This window comes from Oncorhynchus keta, unplaced genomic scaffold, assembly GCF_023373465.1.
Source record: "Oncorhynchus keta strain PuntledgeMale-10-30-2019 unplaced genomic scaffold, Oket_V2 Un_scaffold_17407_pilon_pilon, whole genome shotgun sequence".
Classification (NCBI taxonomy): Eukaryota; Metazoa; Chordata; class Actinopteri; order Salmoniformes; family Salmonidae; genus Oncorhynchus; species Oncorhynchus keta.
In genome coordinates, this window is record NW_026290822.1 from 113,043 (window position 1) to 120,993 (window position 7,951).

The following is a 7,951-nucleotide window of genomic DNA, read 5'->3' on the forward strand; positions in this document are numbered from 1 at the left end:
TCCTGGTGACTCGACCTTTTTGGAACACCATTATTTTCTCTCCCTAGTTGATTCTACTGATCTGTAGGTTGATCATGTATATATTGCTACTTTGTACCTCTCTTGTTGGTAGACCTACCAGATCCCATTTGATCTCTACCTACCGGGTCTTCCCAGACATCTCGTTGATATATTTTGGATAGAGGGTGGGGCTTAATTCTCCCTGTCTGTAACTATTTGTTTGAAGAAATGTGTGTGTTTCTCCTATTTTAATACACTTGAGTTGTAAGAGTCTATGGATTTTATAATGTCATATGTTTTAGCTCAACACCACTTCTCATCATCTCTACCTACCAAAAAATTGAGTCTCTTTTTTGAAATCTCATGAGAAGATTTACCTTTGTTTTGTTTGTTTAGTGTTGTCAATTATAGTGAAGGGTAGACTCATGGTTTTCTACTCTATGTTTATTTGGTTGACATTTGCTCAGTCTGTTTTCTTAGATTTTTCTATTCTACAGAGGATTTTACCATACTGTCATATCTAGTTAATTGGGGTCTTCAGGTTTTCTATTTGGATTTTTAGATTTGATTCTGAGAGTCAAGTATATCTTTAGTATTTTCTCTTTCTAATCTCATTACCTACCTTCCCTATCTCTACCTGGACCTTTTTCTCCCAATTGTCCAAAATTTTGGATTGAATTCTGTATCTGAGAATTGGGTTACCTAGTTAATCTCTAAGATCTCTACATGTATATGATTTTCTCTCCCCTAGTTTAGAACCTCTCAACAGTGGAAGTTTTACCCAGGAAATTCCTAAAATCTTGACCTTTGTTGTTTGTTTAGTGTTTTTTTCCCTAGGTTTACAAACTATTCCTTCCACCTATAGCATTTCTTAATGTTTTCAGTTCCTTTGGCTTTGATACCTCGTGGTTGAGTATTGCTCTGTCTCTAAGTTTTTAGACTGTCTTTTGCTATGGTCTGATTCCTGTCAAACCATTAGTGGACTACCTGAACGCTCTGAGAGATTCTGGGTTGATCAGTGATAAACCTGTTAAGATTTTCTACTGCCAAGAGATCTCTCTAGGTCTACCTACCATAGGAGTCCCTCTCTTTCTACCGTTGACTATGTACATACCCAGCGTGCGACAGAGCTGCAGGAGTTCTGACCAGTTCCGTTTGCCTTGGTTATGTCTGTCATAGTTGTGCCTATCTCTACCTAGGATCTGTCTCAGATGTTTTCCCCCTGTGTGCTATCTCTACCTACTAGTACTCCCTCTCTCTCTCTCCCTATCTCTACCTACCTCTCTCTCTCTCCCTATCTCTACCTACCTCTCTCTCTCCCTATCTCTACCTACCTCTCCTCTCTATCCCTATCTCCCTGGGCCTCTCTCTCTCTCCCTATCTCTACCTACCTCTCTCTCTCCCTATCTCTACCTACCTCTCTCTCTCTCTCCTATCTCTACCTCCCCTCTCTCTCCTATCTCTACCTACCCTCTATCTCTCCCTATCTCTACCTACCCTCTCTCTCCCTATCTCTACCTACCTCTCTCTCTCCCTATCTCTACCTACCTCTCTCCTCTCTCCCTATCTCTACCTACCTCTCTCTCTCTCTCCCTATCTCTACCTACCTCTCTCTCTCCCCTCTCTACCTACCTCTCTCTCTCTCTCTCCCTATCTCTACCTACCCTCTCTCTCCCTATCTCTACCTACCTCTCTCTCTCTCCCTATCTCTATCCTACTCTCTCTCTCTCCCTCTCCCTATCTCCCTACCTACCTCTCTCTCTCCCTCTCTCTACCTCTCTCTCTCTCTCCCTATCTCTACCCTCTCTCTCTCTCTATCTCTACCTATATCCTCTCTCTCTCTCCCTATCTCTACCCCTCTCTCTCTCTCTCTCCCTCTCTCTCTCTCTCTCTCCCTATCTCTACCTACCTCTCTCTCTCTCCTATCTCTACCTACTCTACCTACCTCTCCCTACCTACCTACCTACCTACCTACCTACCTCTGCCCTACCTACCTACCTACCTACCTCTCTCTCTCCTCTCTCTCTCTCTCTCTCTCTCTCTCTCTCTCTCTCTCTCTCTCTCTCTCTCTCTCTCTCTCTCTCTCTCTCTCTATCTCTACCTACCTCTCTCTCTCTCTATCTCTCCCTACCTCTCTCCCTCTCCCTATCTCTACCTACCTCTCTCTCTCTCCCTATCTCTACCTACATCTCCCTCTCCCTCTCCCTATCTCTACCTACCTCTCCCTCTCTCTCTCTCTCTCTCTCTCTCTCTCTATGGCCTGTTTATTAGGTACACCCATCTAGTACTGAGTCGGACCTGGACACAGTCCAGTGTTGGAGATCGCGTGCCCACTTGCGCCGCTTCTTCTTGTTTTTTGTTGATAGGAGTGGAACCCAGTGTGTGGTTGTCTGCTGCAATAGCCCATCCGTGACAGGGACTGACAAATTGTGCATTCCTAGATGCCGTTCTGCACACCACTGTTGTACTGCGCCGTTATTTGCCTGTTTGTGGCCCGCCTGTTAGCTTGCACGAATCTTGTCATTCTCCTCTCTCATCAACGAGCTGTTTCCACCCACAGGACGGCCACTGACTGGAAGGTTTTTGTTGCACCATTCTCTGTAAACCCTAGACGTGCGTGTAAAGCCCAGGAGGCCTGGCGTTTCTGAGATAGAGGAACCGGCACGCCTGGCACCGACAATCATACAACACTTAAAGTCGCTTCGGTCACTCGTTTCTAACGTTTAATCGAACAGTAACTGAATGGCTTGATGCCTGTCTGCCTGCTTTATGTAGCAAGCCACGCCCACTTGAATCACTGTCTGTAGGAGGGAACCATTTTCACGTCTGTAGCAATGCTCACTCTTCTCATTCTGTCTGTAGCAATGCTCACTCTTCTCATTCTGTCTGTAGCAATACTCACTCTTCTCATTCTGTCTGTAGCAATACTCAGTCTTCTCTCATTCTGTCTGTAGCAATACTCAGTCTTCTCTCATTCTGTCTGTAGCAATGCTCACTCTTCTCATTCTGTCTGTAGCAATACTCAGTCTTCTCTCATTCTGTCTGTAGCAATACTCAGTCTTCTCATTCTGTCTGTAGCAATACTCAGTCTTCTCTCATTCTGTCTGTAGCAATACTCACTCTTCTCTCATTCTGTCTGTAGCAATACTCAGTCTTCTCATTCTGTCTGTAGCAATACTCAGTCTTCTCATTCTGTCTGTAGCAATACTCAGTCTTCTCTCATTCTGTCTGTAGCAATACTCAGTCTTCTCATTCTGTCTGTAGCAATACTCAGTCTTCTCTCATTCTGTCTGTAGCAATACTCAGTCTTCTCATTCTGTCTGTAGCAATACTCAGTCTTCTCATTCTGTCTGTAGCAATGCTCACTCTTCTCTCATTCTGTCTGTAGTACTCAGTCTTCTCAATACTCAGTCTTCTCATTCTGTCTGTAGCAATACTCAGTCTTCTCTCATTCTGTCTGTAGCAATACTCAGTCTTCTCATTCTGTCTGTAGCAATACTCAGTCTTCTCTCATTCTGTCTGTAGCAATACTCAGTGCTCACTTCTCTCATTCTGTCTGTAGCAATACTCAGTCTTCTCATTCTGTCTGTAGCAATGCTCAGTCTTCTCATTCTGTCTGTAGCAAATATTCTGTCTGTAGCAATACTCACTCTTCTCTCATTCTGTCTGTAGCAATACTCAGTCTTCTCTCATTCTGTCTGTAGCAATACTCAGTCTTCTCTCATTCTGTCTGTAGCAATACTCACTCTTCTCATTCTGTCTGTAGCAATACTCAGTCTTCTCTCATTCTGTCTGTAGCAATACTCAGTCTTCTCATTCTCTGTAGTATTACTGAGTCTTCTCCTCCTCTGTCTGTAGCAATACTCAGTCTTCTCATTCTGTCTGTAGCAATACTCAGTCTTCTCATTCTGTCTGTAGCAATACTCAGTCTTCTCTCATTCTGTCTGTATCAATACTCAGTCTTCTCATTCTCTGTAGTATTACTGAGTCTTCTCCTCCTCTGTCTGTAGCAATACTCAGTCTTCTCTCATTCTGTCTGTAGCAATACTCAGTCTTCTCTCATTCTGTCTGTAGCAATACCCAGTCTTCTCATTCTCTGTAGTATTACTGAGTCTTCTCCTCCTCTGTCTGTAGCAATACTCAGTCTTCTCATTCTCTGTAGTATTACTGAGTCTTCTCCTCCTCTGTCTGTAGCATGCCTGCTCTGACGTGGACAGGATGATCCTAGGAAACAAGTGTGACATGAAGGACAAAAGACAGGTGTCTAAAGAACGAGGAGAAAAGGTATGGAGGTCAGAGTTCAGGCTTTCAAGGTCTCTGTGTGTTTGAAATAAGCACTGGCGCGTCTGAGATGCCTTGTTACAGGTGCGTTGGAAACAATGTGATTGACGTCAGAGAAAAGAGAAACCCCCACACTGCTCTTCATAGTATCTTTGGTGAAACCCCCACACTGCTCTTCATAGTATCTTTGGTGAAACCCCCACACTGCTCTTCATAGTATCTTTGGTGAAACCCCCACACTGCTCTTCATAGTATCTTTGGTGAAACCCCCACACGGGTCTTCATAGTATCTTTGGTGAAACCCCCACACTGCTCTTCATAGTATCTTTGGTGAAACCCCCACACTGCTCTTCATAGTATCTTTGGTGAAACCCCCACACTGCTCTTCATAGTATCTTTGATGAAACCCTCACACTGCTCTTCATAGTATCTTTGGTGAAACCCCCACACTGCTCTTCATAGTATCTTTGGTGAAACCCCCACACTGCTCTTCATAGTATCTTTGGTGAAACCCCACACGGGTCTTCATAGTATCTTTGGAGAAACCCCCACACTTTGCTCTTCATAGTATCTTTGGTGAAACCCCACACTGCTCTTCATAGTATGAAACCCCACACTGCTCTCCATAGTATATTTGATGAAACCCTCACACTGCTCTTCATAGTATCTTTGGTGAAACCCCACACTGCTCTTCATAGTATCTTTGGTGAAACCCCCACACTGCTCTTCATAGTATCTTCGTGAAAATGTACTGCCAGTTGTATGTATGCCATACTCATAATACACAGCATGATCTATGTCTGTCATAACCAGCCCCGTTCTCCCTTCATGATGTAGTACAATTCCCTTCTGTAACAGAAAGGTAACACACTTTACGTTCTGGCTATGCCTCCTGGAATGTGTTGCATGGGGGGGGGGGGCTGCTGTGGATTAAAAGTACATCTGTAACATTAATTATTAACATACATTTTTTTCATAATGTCTGTTTTATTTGTCACAGATGGCGATTGATTATGACATCAAGTTCTTAGAAACGAGTGCCAAGTCCAGCCTGAACGTGGAAGAGGTGAGTTCTGTTCAGTACTATTCATTTATACCTATTTTAATTCTTCTCTCAATCTCTTCATTGAAACAGGACGTTTTCTCTTATAAACTGTCCGTGAAGTATACGTTTGTTTCTTTGACCACACTGAGAAGAGACATAATGACGAGACTCAACAGAAAAATTGTGATCTTATGTTGTTTAGCAGATGATGCTCGTATGGTGCCTAATAAACTGGCCGGTGAATAAACTGCCCCCCCTCTCTCTTCCCCATCTGTCTCTTTCTCTCTATGGTGCTGAGATGACTGTCAACTATCAGTGCATTGTTTTTCTCACGGTTTCTTCTGGATTAATGCTCAAAATTCTACCTGCAATGTCTGATAAATAAAGCAGGCGTTAGAATGTATGACAAGGACTGTGTTTTAGATTCTGTGTGGCATCCTATAAAACTCCACATGATTCAGCAGAGCTGATGTAGAGCTGATGTAGAGCTGATGTAGAGCTGATGTAGAGCTGATGCAGAGCTGATGTAGAGCTGATGCAGAGCTGATGTAGAGCTGATGTAGAGCTGATGTAGAGCTGATGCAGAGCTGATGTAGAGCTGATGTAGAGCTGATACAGAGCTGATGTAGAGCTGATGTAGAGCTGATGCAGAGCTGATGTAGAGCTGATGCAGAGCTGATGTAGAGCTGATACAGAGCTGATGTAGAGCTGATGTAGAGCTGATGTAGAGCTGATGTAGAGCTGATGCAGAGCTGATGTAGAGCTGATGTAGAGCTGATACAGAGCTGATGTAGAGCTGATGTAGAGCTGATGTAGAGCTGATGCAGAGCTGATGTAGAGCTGATGTAGAGCTGATGTAGAGCTGATGTAGAGCTGATGCAGAGCTGATGTAGAGCTGATGTAGAGCTGATGTAGAGCTGATGTAGAGCTGATGCAGAGCTGATGTAGAGCTGATGTAGAGCTGATGCAGAGCTGATGCAGAGCTGATGTAGAGCTGATGTAGACAGGTCAGATGAATTAGACAGGTCTGATGAATTAGACAGGTCTGATGGATTAGACAGGTCTGATGGATTAGACAGGTCTGATGAATTAGACAGGTCTGATGAATTAGACAGGTCTGATGAATTAGACAGGTCTGATGAATTAGACAGGTCTGATGAATTAGACAGGTCTGATGAATTAGACAGGTCTGATGAATTAGACAGGTCTGATGGATTAGACAGGTCTGATGGATTAGACAGGTCTGATGAATTAGACAGGTCTGATGGATTAGACAGGTCTGATGAATTAGACAGGTCTGATGAATTAGACAGGTCTGATGAATTAGACAGGTCTGATGAATTAGACAGGTCTGATGGATTAGACAGGTCTGATGAATTAGACAGGTCTGATGAATTAGACAGGTCTGGTGAATTAGACAGGTCGGGTGAATTAGACAGGTCTGATGAATTAGACAGGTCGGGTGAATTAGACAGGTCTGATGAATTAGACAGGTCTGATGGATTAGACAGGTCTGATGAATTAGACAGGTCTGATGAATTAGACAGGTCTGGTGAATTAGACTGATGAATTGAATTAAACAGGTCTGATGAATTAGACAGGTCTGATGGATTAGACAGGTCTGGTGAATTAGACAGGTCGGGTGAATTAGACAGGTCTGATGAATTAATTAAACAGGTCTGATGGATTAGACAGGTCTGATGGATTAGACAGGTCTGATGGATTAGACAGGTCTGATGGATTAGACAGGTTGGGTGAATTAGACAGGTCTGATGGATTAGACAGGTTGGTGAATTAGACAGGTCTGATGAATTAGACAGGTCTGGGTGAATTAGACAGGTCTGATGGATTAGACAGGTTGGGTGAATTAGACAGGTCTGATGAATTAGACAGGTCTGATGGATTAGACAGGTCTGATGAATTAGACAGGTCTGATGGATTAGACAGGTCTGGTGAATTAGACAGGTCTGATGGATTAGACAGGTCTGATGGATTAGACAGGTCTGATGAATTAGACAGGTCTGATGAATTAGACAGGTTGGGTGAATTAGACAGGTCTGTGAATTAGACAGGTCTGATGAATTATGACAGGTCTGATGGATTAGACAGGTCTGGTGAATTAGACAGGTCTGATTGATTAGACAGGTTGGATGAATTAGACAGGTCTGATGGATTAGACAGGTCTGATGGATTAGACAGGTCTGATGAATTAGACAGGTCTGATATTGACAGGTCTGATGGATTAGACAGGTCTGATGTGCTTAGACAGGTCTCCAGTAGTTAGCTACACCACTATATGACTAAAAAGTAGTAGTTCTGTTAGCTACACCACTTATGACTAAAAAGTAGTGTGTCGTTCCAGTAGTTAGCTACACCACTATATGACTAAAAAGTAGTGTGTCGTTCCAGTAGTTAGCTACACCACTATATGACTAAAAAGTAGTCTGTAGTTCCAGTAGTTAGCTACACCACTATATGAAAAAAGTAGTGTGTCGTTAGTAGTTAGCTACACCACTATATGACTAAAAAGTAGTTGTCGTTCCAGTAGTTAGCTACACCACTATATGACTAAAAAGTAGTGTGTAGTTCCAGTAGTTAGCTACACCACTATATGACTAAAAAGTA

The 7,951-nt window shown here is 43.2% G+C and overlaps 1 long non-coding RNA gene across 1 annotated transcript; it reads left to right on the forward strand.

Annotated features, from left to right (window-relative positions):
• The first annotated feature begins 6,340 nt into the window (after window positions 1-6,340).
• LOC127927696 (uncharacterized) lies at window positions 6,341-6,871 on the forward strand. The gene is made up of 4 exons (XR_008128627.1): window positions 6,341-6,405; window positions 6,532-6,639; window positions 6,694-6,747; window positions 6,820-6,871. It is a non-coding gene; the product is annotated as an uncharacterized LOC127927696 (long non-coding RNA).
• Window positions 6,872-7,951: the final 1,080 nt, after the last annotated feature.